The sequence below is a fragment of the Columba livia genome, chromosome 4, assembly GCF_036013475.1.
Source record: "Columba livia isolate bColLiv1 breed racing homer chromosome 4, bColLiv1.pat.W.v2, whole genome shotgun sequence".
Classification (NCBI taxonomy): domain Eukaryota; kingdom Metazoa; phylum Chordata; class Aves; order Columbiformes; family Columbidae; genus Columba; species Columba livia.
In genome coordinates, this window is record NC_088605.1 from 10,143,881 (window position 1) to 10,162,684 (window position 18,804).

The 18,804-nt window shown below is 37.4% G+C and overlaps 1 protein-coding gene across 27 annotated transcripts in view; it reads left to right on the top strand.

The window, feature by feature from the left end:
• The window catches only part of ADD1 (adducin 1), a 60,051-nt gene that overhangs the window by 3,939 nt on the left and 37,308 nt on the right, over nucleotides 1–18,804 (top strand). For 5 of the 27 annotated variants that reach the window (XM_065060416.1, XM_065060409.1, XM_065060412.1 and 2 more), the window contains exon 2: nucleotides 3,741–3,846. The exons of 20 other annotated variants lie outside the window; for them this stretch is intronic. The gene's annotated coding sequence lies outside the window, so the exon portion shown is untranslated. Of the gene's footprint in view, nucleotides 1–864; nucleotides 1,050–3,740; nucleotides 3,847–18,804 lie in introns of those variants that run through there. 2 more of the 27 variants (XM_065060402.1, XM_065060417.1) reach the window with 1 other exon arrangement.

Below are 18,804 nucleotides of genomic sequence, written 5' to 3' on the forward strand. Positions count from 1 at the left end.
TGACTTGCATATATGTTTGCTGGCTTTGCTGGATTGACTCTTTGACGGTTAAGAAGAAACTGAAAATATTGTCCTTCGAGGCGTAGCCAAACAGGATTAACAACTTCTTCAGCACCTTCTGAACTTCCTCCTTTTGACCTTCTTAGATTGCATTTTGAGAAATTATCTCTGCCTGCTCTGTTAAATGCTGCAAGATCAACAGTTGTGTTAGCAAGCAGGACATCAGGAAAGTTTTTCATCTACAGATTAATTATTAATCAGCATACATGAAAGTGCATTTCAATTCAGTTTTAAAACTGGGATATAAAGAGCTACTCTTTAAAACTGAGATTTGGAGTTTCTGTGTTCTTCCGACTAATGAAATATTCCTTTGTGTTTTTAATTGACCAATGTATTGCGTTTCGTCTTTTAAAATTATTGATTTTTACACGATAGGTTATGTATGGTTTTCAGTTCTTGACTCATGTAATCTGAAAAGATAGGGTGTAAAATATTTCAGAGCTTTTAGATTTTCTTCCATATACCTAATTCTAATGGAATTGCTGAGAAGGATCATGGAAACAGTGAGCAGTAAATGCAGTCAATCAGTAACAGTTTATGGTATCTTTGATACTTTCACATTAAATGTGTAGATAAATATTAAACTGTGGTACCTTTATGCACTGAAGATTAGGGGAAAATCAAATTACTATACCTAAGATTATCTTGGTTTTTGGTTGGAGTCAGTAAACATCTAAAAGCAGTTTTGGACTAAAGACTGTAAATTGACTTGCAGGTATAGAAACTTAGTTTATTTTGGGTTTGGTTTTGTATGTATACATTTCAAATTTTGCTTGTGATGATTTTGTCTCTCTCTTGGTTTAGATCTTGAACCTTGAGAGGTCTGCTATACTATTTCAGCATTATTATAGCTAGTGCTGGATTAAGCCAGCAAGTATCTGGGAAAACTTCAGCTCGTGAAGGTTTTTTTCTGTAGTTGTGTGCTGTTTTTGTTGTATACTCCTGCGCATAAAGTTACTGTTCCTGCATTATGACTGTGGAGACCGAAGGTAAGGGCATACTTTGTGTTTAGTCTTCTTTTAACAGATGAAACAATTTCTTTAGGTATTGTTGCTATAAAATATTGCTGAAAATCTCTAAGGTATGTATGCATGTGATACATCCATTCCATTTAAAATCTGGCAGAAGAAGCCATTGCTGCTGTTGTGCATTAACTGAGTGTGCTTGTTTTTTTTCCTTCAGAAAAAATCTCACCTAACAAAGCTTTGCCTAGTAATCTTGAATTGACACAGCTTAAAGCATTCCAAAGTTCAAGGGACTTATTTTATTTTTCTCTTCAACTGCTGAGTATATTAGCTGTCTTCAGCTAAATTTAACAGGAAAATGGTGACTTCAGACATGCAAAGTTTCTGCCAGTAATGCGATAATCTGATGGCCAGACTTGTCCCCATACTGAGAGGGGCATGGCTGCTGATTTGTTGTGAGGAGCAGAAGCTGTTTCACTGTTACCCCCTTGCCTGCCAGTCAGTATTTGGGTGGCTCCCAACTGTTTGTGGATTTTGCCGCTTGCATGGCCAGCCTGGGTGGACCAGTGGCCGGGTGAAGGGAGGAGCAAGGATGGACTCGCACAGATGTACGGGGGACATGGGATAAAAAAGGGTCAATAGGGAAGCATAGGAGACCTCAACGGATAGGAAATCATATTTTGTTAGTTCTGTCATCTTTCTCTAGGTGCTTTCAGTTACTGAAAGTTTTAAGTGTTGCTTCATTTTTAAATGTCACTTCAAGTTTCCGTATGATTTGAATAGCAGATTCAGTGTAAAGCACAAGATTCTCTTTTGATTCCAAAGTAAAAAAAGTTGTGTGTTTTTTTTTGTGGTGGTGGTATGGGATTTTTGTTTGTTTGTTTTTCCTTCCCCCTTTCCCTCTTGGACTTAAACTACAATTTTTTAGATGGTAAGTTTTCAAAGATATTCTGGTAATTTCGGTTATAACTGATAACTTGGAAGTATTTCAGAACAATTTTAAATCTTTGTGAGTGAAATAAGGAGGAAGATGTCAGGCAAGTGGTGTTTATTTTTGTGAATTGTTTTTCATAAGGTGTTGGTGATCAGACGTATAGCATAAAAATTTGATTGTGTATAACATTTGTGGTACACCATTAAATTATTTTGGAACCTATTAATAGGCAGAAAAAATAAATTAATAATCTCTAGATGTTTGCTTAGATGTCAACTGTGCATGCAAAATTAATCTGTTTTTTTGTGTTTGCTTATATAGGGATTTCGGTAAAAAGTTAGTAAATTCTTTAAAGCTTTCCCAAAACAAGTGAACCATACGTGGTTTTGATGGAGAGGGAGATAAAAAATATATATGCTTAATCTCAGGGAAAGATAGTATGTCTTTTATGTGTCAGGGAAAGGTGGGCTTCTGTGCCTTGGAGTCAGAGGGATGATCTGTTCTCCTTGACTGCTGCAAGTTGTACTGAACGTCTGCCTTGATGTTTTACCTGCTTTACTTCAGTCTGCTTTAGATTGTGCTAATCTTGATGCTGCTGAGTTGTGTGGATCGTTTTACACTGACCTGCTTGCCTCTCTCCTGGAAAGAGAGGATGTTTGTGATTGCAGCATCAAGTAAGGATTTTGACAGGTGGCATGTTCACTTCTGCATCTGCCATAGCCTTTATTGTTGATCTAGGACAATTTCTTTGGCTTGGTTCCAGCCTGTTAATGGAGATGTTGGTTTAAGGACAAAGATATTCCAGCTAAAAGGCCTATATACTCTTGTTTCGCAGTTGTGGAATGATAGTCCTTCCAGTATCCTCCAGTTTTCCCTCACTGCAGCAACTTGGGGAGGAGCCAGGAGCCAAGAACACAGTGAACGGTTTGCTGCACAAATTGGAGGGAGGTAGTCTCTCAAGCTGTCCTCCGGCCTGCATGGCCACCAGAAAATAAAGAGCATTTTGGCAGCTGATCAACAAAAGCCAGAAGTGGTGAACAGAAGGCTGGGAAGCCTGGTTAAAACCTGAATGTCAGCCAGAAAAGCTGGATTTAGGCAGTCTTGCAAATTATGAGGGCAACCTTATTAATTGAGCATTCTGGCTGGCGGAAAAGTTGCCTGAGGCTTAGAGTATTAATGGGTCAATTTTTATCACTAAAGTGGGGAGACACCCCTCCATGCCTTAAGCAAAGCTCACAATGTCAAAAATAAACCTTTGTAGCTGCATTTGCCACTTCAGCTGCATGTTCAATGGGTTTGGGATCCAGTGTAATGTGAGGGGGCTAAAATATTGAAATAGCTGGTCTCCCAAAATGACTGAGATTACTATTTTTCTTGCTATTTTTTTTTCAGTCAATAACATAACTATGATATTTATTGATGCTGGAGTAGTGTCTGTTATGCTAATTATTTTAAACATTGATTAAAACAACCTCAAAATACAGAGAATGCTGAAGATTGCATAATGAAAAGAGATGTGAGTAGTTAGTTACTTGGGATATCCTGGGTTTGTTTTTCATAATGTCACCTTATTAAAGAGATTAAGCATATTTCTGCGTTCTCTGGTTTTCAGGTCAGTAAGTCATTACTGTGTTCACATATGTTGTTGAAATATGTTCGTTTTATAACTGTATTTTCGTAAATTCGTTACACCATCAAGTCAAATGGGGGCACATTTTTGCACGTTTTCAGACGTAATTAAGAATGAGGCAGATTTTGAATGCCTCTATTTTTCTTTGCAGACCTTTAATCAGAACTAGACCCCTTCTGAAGTAATACTCCATTTGTTATCAGTTATTGGCTTGAAGACCTGTTGTGATACCAATTATTAAATGGTAGAAGCAAAAGGTAAAGTCGTTCAGTGTGAAGTTTTGTATTTGCTCCTTCTTGTACTACAGTATTTGCTAGTTTAATTTAATCCTTAATTAGATGTGTTAATCAGTGAATAGGATAAATTCGACTCACTTGACTGAAACTCAAATGTAAATTTATTCTTTCAGGGGTTTGATCTGAGAGAGTAATCTGGTAATTTTCCCCTCCCTCCTTTCTGTTGCTATAGTAATCCTAAATTTGAACCTTGTTTCTGTGGACTTCTTTTCAAATAAGTTTTGTCATAGCTGTGCAGTGTGTTTTCAAACCAAAATATTGATAAGACGGGTTTTATTGTTGCCTTTAACATCTGAGGTAAAGCTGAAATCTAGTAGCCTTAACTTGCCTTCTCTTTTTCTAGCTCTGGGGAGACTTTTTGGCATTAATCTTTTTACTCGTCTTTTAGGCATATATTGTCCAGGGGGAAAAACAAACAAAGGCAGGCCCAACTGAAGCAAAAAAAGACCCAAACCTCTCTCTGAGCATCATAAAAAGCTTTTGATAATTGTAATCCTAGAAGTGAACATTCAAATTGCAAAGGCCATAACTTAGCATCCAAATGTTCTTGCAATTCCAGTTTTACAGTAATGTTCAGGGCTTATTTGATAAGGTGCTTTCAGCTACTTCTGGCGTGGCTGAACTTCTGATACAGCAATAAATGCAGATAATTCTGGCAACTGTATAAAATATTTGTGCTCTTACCAACCTTTGATTATTTTTTTCCATATACAAAAAAGTGGAGATGCAAGATCTAACCAAGTTTATAGCAAATTGAAGAGGAACATCAGAAGTAAGCAGGAAACCTGAAAAAGACTGATAACCTGTCTTGTCGGGAAGCATGGGGACAATGAAATAAGACTAAAAATAATTTAGATACAGGTGAAAGATTACATTAAAAGTTTGCCTTAATTTTCAGTGATGACAGTTTTGAATACACGCAGACTGGCAAGTAGGTCTTAGTGCAGCAAACTTATAAAAATGATTTTCATGAAGATAAAGTGGAACTTCCAGGGTGCTGATCAATGAGACTGTGTAATATTTACTCTGGAATTTTGAAGTAGGTCATCCATGTAATTAGAGGCTCAGATTTGTTGTTAAATGTCAAGGCAGAAGGGTACTGGATGAATGGCAAACAGCAAAAGTAGTCGCTATGTTTAGAGGAAGAGGTGGTTCAGGATAGTTATTACATCATTAGTGTGACCTTAATAATCAGGGATTTGTTTAGAAAGAGAAGCTATTCTATATGGAGGTGAGAGGAAAATTGAGTATGAAGGGATGCAGCTCTTAAGAGGAAGACTTTGTCAGAAAAATGTAATGTCTCTTTCTATAAGGTAGCTGAATTCTTGGACAGGATACATAGTTAGAGCTGATATTTTTTTGATTAAGAAGCCATATAATCTGCAATATGATTCCGTGTAAAAAGTAGTGAAGTTTCTGTGAAAACTGATACAAAATGATGACAGCGTGGATAGAACTGGATGACCAGAAGATGTTGTATTGGAAGTGTGTTAGTAGTAGAGTTTGTCAAGGATCTGTTTCAAGATTTAGTATTTTCATTAAAAACACTGATATATTCCTACTTCTTATGCCAATCTCATGTTTTCTCATCAGATGCCAAGTATCATCAATACAAAAGAAGATCTTGCACAGAACAAAGTTGAGACCTTAGGACATGACCAGTGGAAAAAGGAGTCATACATGGCCAGTAGGAAAAGGAGTCATATCTAATAGCATTAAAAAATGACCATATGTGTATATAAAAAACATTGAATGATGACTAATCTGTCAAAGTTAGCAACTGTGAAAAGGATCAGGATAGCAAGTATATAGTTGTTGCCCTACTAATATTTTCCTTTAAAGAAGTAAAGTGGTATTGACTTTTTCTGGTACTGGTGAAAGCTTATCTGGAATACTGTGTCTGATTCCTGTCACCTGCCACAAAGTAAAAGGGGCATTTTGAGTGCAAGAGGGGCAGGGACTGATGCCTGGAATGACTAAGGGAATGGAGAGAGGGGGACCTCAAAGAGTGTGTCCTATTTGATCTGGGAAGACAAACATGAAAGAGGTTGCTCTTCATGAAAATGAGAGTAACACAACACAGGTGGGTAAAAAGAGCTGCTTGAGCTTGAGGTATGAGAACAAATGGGTGTAAACTATCCAAGAATAAACCTAGTCTGGAAATTAGAAAAGATGGTTCCTAAGCAACGGAGGCATAGAAGTCTGCAACAGCCTTCCCTTAGGAGTAGTGGAATAAAACAGTCTTTAAGATGGAGCTGGTTAGCTTATATAAGGGGGTGCGGGGGGATATAACATGTACCCACAGTACCATGGGATGTGAAATCCTTGATCCGGAATAGCCGTTTGTTCCCATAATTCCTGTTGTGTTAGTCAAATATGATACAGTTACTTGACCAGATACTGTCCAGAGACCAGTAGATACGTAGATGGTCTGTTTCTGGGCAGATAGACCAGCTGCTTTCTGAGGTACGTTAAGTGCTTATATCAAGGGATAATAAATGTTAGACAAGTAGGATGTTTTAAATACTGTTTTATGTAATATGCTACATTGCATCTTATGTAGCTGTATATATATTATAAGAAATCCAAAATCAACACAATAATTCAAAAGATTGAATAATGAGCCCTGTATTGTTTTCTTCATATGCTGTCCTTTGTGATTTAGCTGCCCACAACACGTGCACAGCTACGTCATTGTTTTCATATTTCTCTGAAAACTCTCCTTTGAGCTGTTTAAAGAAATGGTACAAGCTGAATGGTTGACCTGGTAGAAACTCTGTATAGCGTAATGCTAGGCACTGCCCTGCTGCTGCTGTATATTACCCTGTGTCCATCTAATAAGCTTGGAATGTAGGTTTTTGAGGGAGTATCATACATGTGTTTGCACTAATGAGAGATGCTCCCATATCTCTGCGTAGTAGAAGATATGTGGTTTTAAAGGAGACTTGGCAAAGAAAAGGGTTCTACTGCTTTTTCCCTGACAGAAATACACTAATTGGCAAATTGGGGAATTAATGTTACCTGAGGTTACAATATTTTTCTAATGTATTCAATTGTTACGACATGTTGAATCATGCTTTAATTCCTGCTGAGGTATTTCAGACCCAGGAGGAAACTTGTAAATGCTCATTTGTGCAATTGTTTCCTCTATGTCAGTAGTGTATGTTACTGGATATGGTTTTTATACAAACAGAAACAGACACAAAAGCACAGTGTCTGCTTTATATTCTTCTATTCTCTAACTCTGCCTAACTTATTCTTTCCAAATGCTCATCTAGAAAACTTCATTTCTGGAAGGAAGTTCAAGCATGGAAAGTAGTTTGGTTAGGACAGGATAGAAATTTAATGATGTTTGAAAGGTTCCTTTCTGACCACTTAATGTGTATTATTGACTTCTCTTCAGCCATTAGTTGAATTTCCTGTTGATTTTACGTACAAATAATTGTCGAAGTAGTGCCTAGCTCTGTGTGCTTTGAATAGCATGTATTTTCTTTATTCACAAGGTTAACACTACTGTTTTCAGAACTAATGTAGAAGACTGAGAACTAGATCTTACTCCCTTAAATTGACGTATTCACACATGGTGATTAATATGAATGGTAAATGCATAGGCATAACATCAGTGACATAAATGGTACCGTGCACATGTTTAAGTGTTGATGTTAGCTAAGTTACATCCCAAAGTGGAACTTTGTGGAAAAGTGCTTGACAGTTATAATTTCAAAAGCTTATAAAGAATAGAGAATACTTCAGAGCTTGTGCAATTGTTCACTATTGTATGAATATTGACTAAATTGTATTTAATCTGCTTTTATGTAGACATGCTGTCTTGCCACTAACTGTTAAATATGTGTGAACTAGAGACAGTCTCATGTACTAAAATGAAAAAAAAGAATCCAAGTTAAGTCTCAAACTCTTTGGCAATGGTCTCCAAAAAGTGGATGACTTAGCAGATGTCATCTTCAAGCTCTTGCAATGAGGAGAATATATTTAGGAATACTGGTATTTTGAAATAATGTATGGGCAATAAAAAAAAATGTAAATGTCGATTATCTTGACTTTTTGTTCTTAAAGTCTGTGTTTCAGCTAAACTGTATAGGGTTTGTCATGGTAACAGAAAAAGTGTCAGATTAAAGTAAATAATGTTATTGTCTTGGAGTAATAGAAATAATTGCTGAAAAGCCAAGTGTTTTTATTTTTTCTAATTTGCCTTATGGCTATGACACTGGAAGCTTATAAGTTTCCCCCTTCTGGTGAACCAGGTAATTTATTCGTTAACTGAAAATATGCTATTAAACATTGGAGAGAAAAAAAAGCTTTCTGGCTTTGTATGTGTTTTTAGATATATTATTTTTAATTCATTTATCTGTCAAAATTGAAGCTGAGTATTGCTCAGTTCTTTTAAATTGATATAGTCTTTTATTGTGTGATCTGTGCCTCTTAAATTGCATGCTGGTAGTATGAAATCTAAACTGTCTTATAAAGTGAGGATTCATGTTGACACGCAGTTGATGTTTGGAGGATAAATCAGAAGAATCTTACAACCATCCCCTGCTTCCCACAAGGAAAGAGTGTGTACATCCTTTCCAAGACTTGTTGGATTAGATTAGTTTCCCTTGAAGGATGTTAAGGCCTAGTTGATGGAGACAGTGGCATCTGCACAGAGCAAATTTGCAGCAACGAGATACAGTACAATAACTGGATAGTGGGCTGTCTAGATTTTTGTTGTCATTAATTTCTTCCTGTATTATTAGAGATCTAGAAAACGGAAACAAATTTGAGGTAACAGTCTGGTATAGGTTGCTTGAGACCGAAGAAATGCAAGGAGCTTCAGGGTGACGTAGAGGAAGATCAGGGATAAGGTTGACAAGACTTGTAAATAAGAGTAATTTAAGCTAGTGAGATATATTGCTTATTGTGTGTCGTTGAACATCTTCGTTAAAGCATTATTTTTAATGGTGTTCATAGAGGTTAAAATAAGATTGAAGGGGGAAAAAGAAGTCTTATTTCAAGTATTTCCTGTTCCATTGTTAGTTGATAGATCTCTGAAATTCTATTGTAAGGTCTGAAACTAATAGGACAGAAAATAGTGGGTTGGTATGAGGCAGAAGAGGAAGTTGAAGATGGTTTAGTTTAGAGAAGACAGGTGAGAAAAATAAGTGGAAGTAGAATAGAAAAATTGATACTGTAAGGTCAGAAACAGTTTTAGAAATCTGGATTACATTATACAGATTATTTCACTAGGATTTTTTTTACACATAATATGTTTAAAACGGTGTTTACGAAGTTACATTCTGCATTAGCCCATGGGACTTATTTAGTATTGTTATGGTCAAGAGTTTAGCACAGTGCGAAGTAAGATTAAACAGTCTGTATCAGTTATACAAGGAATGTTGAAATGGTTATGATTTTTTTTATGGTGTAAAGCGTAAATCAGTAAATCACTGCAGATGAGTGTGTGTGTTTTATTGTTCTTAAAGCTGCACACTCTCCATGATTAATGAAGATATTTGAAAAGTTAAACCACTAGTTTGATGGAGTTTGGCAGTTTTTCCCTTTATCAAAAGTTTTGGTGTTTGCTTGTAAAACCCTAAGTGTTTTTTATACTGTGGCAGCTACAGAAACTCTTTGAATACAAAAGGGAGTGCTGCCTAATCTCTTCCTTATGAAATCGGGGCAGTTGACTAAAGCTTCAGGCTTAATATTTGAGTATTAGAATTCCTAGACTTTTATTTAAAAAAAAAAGAGCCTGCAACTACAAATTTCTTGCTCAAAGGGAGCTGAAGCTGAATGGCCTATATAGACTGTATATATCTTGTGTGGGGACTTCTGGGAGAGACCTGATAGAATATATTGGTGTCTGGATATGCATAGAAAGGTAATGTTTTTATGTTAGTGGCATAGTAAGTATCACATGGCCCTATAGGATTTCTGTTGGATTTCATAAGCTTAATTGGATGCTTCGTTACTGAACAACAATGTGGAAATTGCCTGTGGCCTAATATGCTTTTAAGTATGTGGACATGTTAGATCCTATTGAAATCCCTTAAGGGCAGGACGTTCTGTTGAAAAGATCTGATTGCACGTTTGGATGGGGGGGCTTGTTTACAAATTACCTAACCATGCTTGTTATCCAGCTCGCGGCATGACCACACTAACAGTTGTGTAGGCTCAGCAGTATAGCAGGCACAATGTGGGAATAAATGTTCATGGAGAGTTTGAATGTGAAACTGTGCTCCTGAGAAAGCCTGATATACGTACAAAATGTGGAAACAAAAACTTAAGTGTTTTTATAACAGTATTATTTTAAGTATAGAAATAAATACTACAATTCAGCTCAAATTCAAGTGATTATTGTTTTCACTTCACACAGTTGTTTTGCCCATCTCCTTGGAGAGCTGCTTACCAACTTCTAAGGTTTTGTTGAGATCAGTTGGACTTTGCATGGTCAGAAACTGCTGGCATGTATCCGACAGCATGCTGGTTGGGAAAACACTGTAAAAGCTGAGTTAGAATTCTGGCTTTGAATACTGCGTGCATGTCATTTTATTTTGCAATTTCTGATGTCAGTAGCCTTTCAATGAACTTGAAAGAACTGTACATACATATTTCAGCAATAAAATAGTGACAGTAGGGTTTCTAGAAAGAGTTCATTTTGCAACTTCAGTGAGGAATAAAAGTACTTTGACAGGGCTGTGTGGATTATCCAGGATCCTGTCTGACTCCAACTGATTCAGTGCAACTGTGTATCCTTGATGTTCATTATCTTAAATTTCTATTTTTGCGATTATAAACCAAATGTTGACTAGGTGTGATTTTTAGAGTACTGTGGGGAAAGGTCTCTGGTCACTACAAGTGACCAGCAGACACACTGTGTTTTTGTAAGTTTTCTAGCTATTGGTAGTGGTAATGTTGGAAGATGGAGGGCATTCTGTCCACAGATAGAAGAGAGATTGCTTTGATAGGGGTCTGAGTAAAAATCTATAATAGAGACAAGTCAGGGAAGTTGTTTTTAGACAGCCAGTTAAGACAGATGTGTAGAAACACTGGGGGTTTTACTACTAATCTTCAAATGTTTGTTAACTAAAATAATCCCTGTGTAAAGATGTTAGTCTTTATGGATGGTTAGTGCTCAGTTAAATCTGAAAGTGTGTGGTTGTGTAGAACAGGAGCTTTTCATGTTTTACTTTGGGACTTGAAGTCAGTAAGTGCAGAATGGCCAGAAGCATGATTTCAGTTTTGTTCATTTGGTTTTAATAATGGTTTAGTTTAGTTTCGTAACCATACAAAGCTGTTGGGACCTTTGGATACTTCTGCTGTTTAAGGCAGGTGTGCTCCTCTGTCTTTACCTAATGGTTGGAGCCAAACCTTGCAAGAGGACCTGTGTCTTTGGGATTGGTTCTTTCAAAGCTGGATGTGTGGAAAAGCAGGAGGGAGAGCTGATGTCTGTACCCCTTGGGTCCCAGTCTGGATGGCTGGAACCAGACCCATGATTTAAATGCAGTTGGCTCAGCCTCTTCAATGAAGGCAGCCTTTGGGAACGGGCCTGCTTTGTAACAGCAGAGCAAAGCGCAGCTTGTTCTGTCAGTTAATTAGTGGTGGTGTGTGAGGCCCTACAGCCATTCTAGTAATTGAGCAAGTATCAGACTTAGGTTAGTCCTTGTCCTCCTGCAACGCAAATACAATCTGCCATGGTTTGTGCATGTCCTTCTGTGTTTGTGCATTCCCCTTTATTCTGTTGAATCTTCCGTTGACTAATGTAACAGTCTGGAGGCTAGAATGGCCCTAGTTAAGAAATAGGCCTACTATAAAGTCTGAAAGTGGCCGTGATTCCTGAAATGTTGAAGTCTGGGCTGCTGTAGGCAACTGCATTTGTGATTCTGAAAGTAACTTCACTAAAATGGCTATTAAACATTGTATTCGCATGATTTACAGTGACTGGAGAAACTGGACTACTGTATTTCTTCCCAAATGTAATTCTGAAACCCCGCAGGGCAAAGTAAGTAACATCTTTTTGCCATCGTCAGGTGGAAACAATGAGAATCTCAACTGGAAAATAAGTCCTGGGTTTGCATGATGTTAATTTAGGCAGTCATATTCAGTTGTGCAATACTTGCCTGACAAGGGAGACAACATGATGAGGAAGATGGTTTTCTCGTGGTGTTTCATCTGTTGCAGTGTGGGTGTGCTTGACCCTTGAAGTTTACCCAGAAGTAGGAAACATGACTGCATAATTTGGGGTGGGGAGCACATTCACACTTGCCTGGGAAAAAAGAAAAGCAGAAACGAGTTGCTCCTAAAATAGAGTTTGTGGGGGTTTCTTGACACACTATTTCCTAAGACAGAACAAACAACAATCTGATACAGGAAAATAAGTTTCAGTAAGAATTTTATCCAAAGTTTGTCTTTAATCTGTAGATTAAAGTTGCCTATAACATTCCGAGAGATGGAGGAGAGAATGCTCTTGGATTTGGGAACTGTGTAATGGGATGAACTTTGTTTTACTGGCACTTCTAAGGCTTATATAAAGATGGTGTTAACACCCTTTATATGGAGTATGTATTTTTAAATGCTGTTCAGAAATTTTCAATGTAGGGGGCATGAAGGATGGTGTAAACCACTTTGTCTTCCTAAAATTTTTCCATCTACCTGAAGGACTTAAAAATGCCCGATTAACCATGTAAAGGAGTTTTTGAAATTTCAATAAGCCTGGGTATTAGCTGTCCCATTTGGAAATAGGATGATATATCTATATGTGAGGCTGACATTTCAAAGCTGTTTTCATGTGCAGTATAAAATATCACATGGAAGGTTTACATGAAAATTAATACTTAAGCTTGCATTCTCCAAAGATATTTGTTTCCTCCTGCATACAGGCGTTTCAAATTCTGTCCAGTTCTACTGTGTCAAGAGGCTAAATTGGTCTCATAATTTATCTGGATTTCCATCCTTCCCGCCATCCTACATCAAAACTGGCAAGTGGTGTAAAAGAACTGGGTCTGCCACCTAGAAAACCCTCAGCTGAATGTGAATGAGAATTTCACGAAAAATTGAACATCTCTACTGCCTTCATCTGCCCGATTCAGGCCTACTCGAAATCTCTGGTCATCTTATTAGCCTCTACCTCATTTATGTACTTTAATTCACTCTCTTCTATTTCAAACTGATAGCACACCCATCAACAGTGTTCGTGCTGCTCACATGTCAAACTTGGCGGTTCTAGCATAATGCCTGCACACTCTCTAATCACTGCAGCAATTTTCAAGTTACTTGGATTCTCTGCCAGAAAATAGTGGCTGAATTCATGCACCTAGTCGTGACTATTCTGGTTAATTCCATCTCAAAAAAAATCTGAACCAACCCATCTCATAATAGTGCAGGAATTTTTCTTCTGGGGCATTTGCTGTAGGATCTCTGAAGTTATAGGCATATTAGTCATGATTTCATCAAGGAACAGTAAGTTCACCCTGTGGCTCTGTTGCCAGGTGGTGGCACAGTGTTACTTAGCTTCTTCATATTTATTTTTATGATTTCATAATCTTTTGGAGCAGCTACACCAATTGCTTATAACTTTCTTAACATTTCCTGAAAAGCATAAAGAAATTAACCTATTTCTTGAATTCTATTATTGGAGTTTATTACGTAATTATGCCAGAGCATACTTAAGATTTATGTCATTGCTTAACAAATCCATCAACAGAAATGGGATATTGTATTAAAAAAAGACAGTTTTAGTGTACCTCTGGTTTGAATAAAAAATGCATAATGGAATATAAGCTCTTAAAAAAAAAGGGGGGGGGGGGGTAATATTCTCTGAAAACTAATTATAACTGTTGATGGATAGCAAGTTAGATTTTTTTCCAAGGCCATCTACCTCAGAGCAGGAGCTCAGAACAACATGAGAAGGGTTAATGAATGTCTTAGCGTAAGAAAAACAGATATAGTTTAGTACAATCTAACATTAGCGACACTGTTCCTTACTGTAAGGAACAGACAAATACTTTATTTCAACCTGGAGAGCAAAACTGATAGGCTTATGCACTTTTAGTTTGTCCTTGCTTCAATAAGAATGTTTTATCTCCAAATCAGGATGTGTAAGAGCTGTTATTAAGGTTTAATAATTTCTGGTGAATGAAGAAGTTGAACTAGAGTATTTAGATTTTGCACTCCTTTCTTCAGAACTCTTAGCAATCCCTAAGCTCTGTTTACACAGACAGAATAAACTTGTCAAGCAGAATGTAATAATACCTGTGCTTGATTTAGAATGTCAGTTTCTTAGTAGACTTCTTTGATTAAAAAAAAAAATAAGTCTAGTCTCCACGTTTAGATGTCTTGTGGTTAAAAACCCTGCAGATCATTTTCTTCACTCTTGAAACATTCCAGCTTCAGCATCTTAATGAACAGTAATAGTAAATAGAAGATTTTTCTTGAGGTATGGTCTTTTCAATCATAGGGGTGAGACTGAGAAGCAGTGCCTCGGTGTCTTTGTTCATACATGTCCGTAGGCAATGTGGAGGGATTGTGGGCATCTCACCTTCACTGCTACTGCTCTGTGGGGTTCATATACTCAGGCTGTAAAATGTAGAGTTGTCCTTTACAGTGTGTCGTAATTTCTGTGGCTGACTTGAATCCTTTGAATCCAGTGCATTTAAATTTGCTCTAACATTGTCAGTGCAATTATGTTTAAAACTAAAATGACCTGATCTTTGTGGTATCTAATTAGTTTAAGGGTTTATCCCAGGAAATCTTCTGTTCCATAGGGCAGTACCAAAATGAGTAAGTCAACAGATTCTTCATCCTAGGATGAGAGATATTTTCAGAGTTTAACTTGAAATAACTTAAAACCCAAAACGACAACTACCAAACCCATAAAATAGCTCTCCTGCTTGCATATAGTGAAATCCTAGCTGTAACAAATCTAGGGCAGTGTTTTCGGGGTCTGTATAATTGAGGGGAGAAGTCTCCAACTACTTTTCTCTCCCCCATAAATAAAGACACAAAATGTTAGCCAGCTCTTCTGGAAGAAGTTATTTCTGCAGAATAGTTCCAAGGGTTAAATGACATCGTTCTGTTTGTTGCCAACACATTTCAGAAATCTCATCCCTTGCTATTCAGTCTCCATAAAAATAACTGGATCCTGGCCAAAATGGGGCCACTTTGCCTATGCACTGCTGCATTTCAGTTGATCCTTTATGCGTCATAACACTAATACTTTAGATGTGAATACCTAAAGTTACTGAAAATTCTTGCATTTTTAAAGTATCGATGTTCCTGTTTAAAAATGAGTTTTATTTTCTTCTCTCATTTGTAGGAGCTTTTGTTATGGTCAGCACTTTTTGAAAGCATAGCTTCTGAGTGGCTTCAACAGTAGTGAATGGTAAAGATAATTTAAATTTTAAATATAAGTTTTTAGGGTTTTTTTTTTTTAACACGTGTGATAGCATTGGATATGTGAGTGGGGTCTTTTTTGCCTTTTTTTTTTCCCCCAGGCACTGATCTGGTATGTAGCCTTTTTGAAGATGCTAACAAGCATTTTAATAAAGTTAGATTTTAATGTCTAATTTCAGATTGTCCACTGACCTTTATTTAAATAAATAAAAAAAAAAAAAGGTAGCACTGGCTAGGTAGTGCTATCAGAAAATATTAATTATAAAACCTTACAGGAAAAGTGAAAGCGTGCTATTGTGGTCATATCGCGTAGTGGAAGGGCCTTGTTCATTTTGAGTAGTTTACCGAATCTTCTTCCCTTTGCACCCAGAGCATGTGTGTGACTTTTCTTTAGACACCCTGGCATTTGTACTGTGTCCTGCATTCAAATGAGCTCTGGAGTCTTCTGCCTTCCAGTAAAGCTGCTTGTGAACCCCACAGTTCTCACACAGCGCCGCAGCCTCCACACGGCTACGGGAAGAGCCTGTGCTGGGCACTCCTCTCCTGACCTGCTGTGTTGGAAGCAATCCCAAATTTAAGATGGACAGTAGTAAAACCTTGTCCTTGATCTTGGGTCATTCTCTGGGTCTCATTTCTGTCAAAAACTACTGGTACAATCACTGCACATCTCCTTGAACTTGCTGTTCTGTGAAGCAGCATTAGACTCTTCTTGGGCAAGTTGCTGCCTCTGTAAGCAGATGGCTTTCCTTGCAGGGGACTGTGTGCAGTATTCTGCTAAGCAATTTGGGGACTTTCATGACTTAAGCGTACTGTTTCCTAGGAAAATCTGATTTCATATACATGTATGTGAAAATTATGGAAATTTTTTACCTGATTTATTACATTGGCAAATTAAACGTCTAATTTTGCTTTGGTCAACTTTGACTCTTTGTTTGAGAAACTGTTATGTGTATTTGTGTGTTCCACAAATTTGGTGTTGGAATTAAAAGTGTAGCAGCTTTTATAATTCCAGCTTGTGGCCAGTTTTCATTTTTGGGTCAGACATGCTGATCAGTTTGTCTCAAGCTTCCTAAATACTCATTGGATAAAGCTGGGGCCCTGCCCTTGGAAAGCTAGTGCTCTGATTTGACCTGTGTTCAAAAATCTGAGGGCACTGGCTTATTGGCATGTTTGGCATGAGGCTTGGGAAGTGCATGTGGGTTCACAGAAAACTAAAAATAAGCAGTATTTGGGTTAAACCTCTTTCTTTGTATGTACTCGTGACCCTGATGGCAAAAATAACTGTACATTTGTTATCTGGTACTGGTACCATCCATGAATGTTAGTGGTGGAAAATATTTGAATCTTAGACTACCTTAACCTCAGATACCTTCTGCACAACCAGAAGATGAAAATGAAATGTGACTCATTCTTGTGTAGTACTGACTGGTGTGTGTAGCCGATTCTTTGTGGCATCAGTGATGAAATTTAATGTAGCAATAAAAATAAAGCAGGCTGGAAAAAATCCTTGTCACTGATGTTTTCTGTTCAACAAATTTTATAGTTTTGTCAGTAAGGCACAGAGAGAACAGCTCTCCAGTGCAACCCTTTTTATTCTACAGGTTGTTGAATGTCACTAAAAAAACCCAAAATAAATAAAAACAACAACAAAAAAACCCCAAACAAAAAAAAACTAACCACAAAAATAACAACACAAACTTGAGCAATTCTGTTTCATGTGCACTAGACTACTGAATGCATCAAGGAAGCTTGTGAGACAAGCTGAAGTATTTGGGGACATGTAGTTTTTTTATCACTGAAATTTGTCAGGTAAGATATGCCTGAATGATTCACGTAGGAGATTTGCACTTAATGCTGCAGAAGAACATTTAAAAATAGTAAGAGATACCCCACCTGATCTGAGGGAAAATTTGTCCTGATTGCAAGTCTGATCAGTTTGACCTGAGTGTAGGAGAAGGATTAAGAGGATTTTTGGTACTGTCTCTGAGTACTTGTGCCTTCTGTCTGACATTCAGTCTCCAGCTGTCACCAACCTACCAGCAGAGGAAGGTGCTATTTTAAAAAAAAAAGGCACTAGAAAGTGCTAGAATACTAGAAGTGCTTTGGAAGCTGCAAATAACATGAGCATATTGTGCATGTGGGAATTTATTTTTCCCAAAGCCGAAGAAGGAAGGGCAGATTCATAGATTTCAGAAGCAGACGGGACTAATCTCAGTGCAGACTCCGTAGAATTTATTCTGGAAGGTGGATTAAAACTTGTGATTTATAAGGATTTTCACAGCAGAGTTATTGACTCGATATTGTGTATATATAGTTATGAAACTGCCATCTCTATTCAAGGGCTAATGTGTCTGATACTCACTCCCAGGTGTTAAATCTGTCCATACTTTTGTTAGCAGGACTGAGAGACCCTGTCACCTCTATGACCAGTTAACCTTTCTGGTTAACCAAATAGGTCAAGCTACTAATCCCTACAAGTTTGTCTTCTACTCTCTAGATCATCATTGGAGCCCTGATATTTCATGTCTTTTTTTGAAGTGTGTATATTAGAACCAGAAATAATATCGCAGTGGTGGTGGTGGTGTGGTTTTGTTCGTTTGGGCTTTTTGTGTTTGTTTTCAAAGTTAGGGAAGATAATTTTGCTGCTTAATGGTCTTTATTTTATTTTATGCTTATAGAAGACCACTTCACCACCACATAATCTTTGCAATTCCTCCATAGTGATCTGTGATGGCTCCTGAATTCAGTTCTAATCTTGCCTTCCCAGCACTGAGTAATTCTGGCTTAATTTTTGTCTCCAGTTGTATTCCTTTGCATTAGCTGTGTTAAATTGCGTTTTGTGATATTACACTATTAATTACATCATTCTCTGTGGTTTTTACTTGAATTGGAATTCAGGGTTATGAAATAAAATTGCAGACAAATCAACTTGTGCGGTATTTGGCAGGTTTTTACTTGGCAGTGTAATTATGAAGACTCATTTGAGGGGCTCTTTAAGTCCAGGTTCAATGTGCAGCAAATTCATTTTAAGTCTCATTGCTGGAGCAACTTCATAAAATAAGTTAATCTCAAAGTCATGATACTGCTCTGAACCATGACACTGAAGGCCATGTTTTTCACTGAAGTGTATGGAGTTATTTTGGGGGCTAATAGACACCGAAGTAGTGAAAAGTAGCTCCCTGCCATTACCACCTGATACCACTGGTGCTCCTCTGCTAAGGCACAGTGGAAAAATATATGATAGTTTGCAGAATTCATATTTCACAGTGTGCCTGGGGAAATGCAAAAGACGTTGGTGAAATTCCTGTTTTCTTATTTGCTTGGAAATTTTCTGATAGATTTGTGGAGCTCTTAGGGTTTCAGAATAAAAGCTTAAGGTGTGTGTGGTTTAAGATACTTATGCAGAGAGTTTCTTTGTGTTACATGTACAGTGTGACTGTTGGCTTTGGTAAATCTGTTAATGGGTATTTACGTTGTTCCACCACCTCACATAGTTACCCCTGTGCTTTACCAAAAGTACTTGTTGAAGTT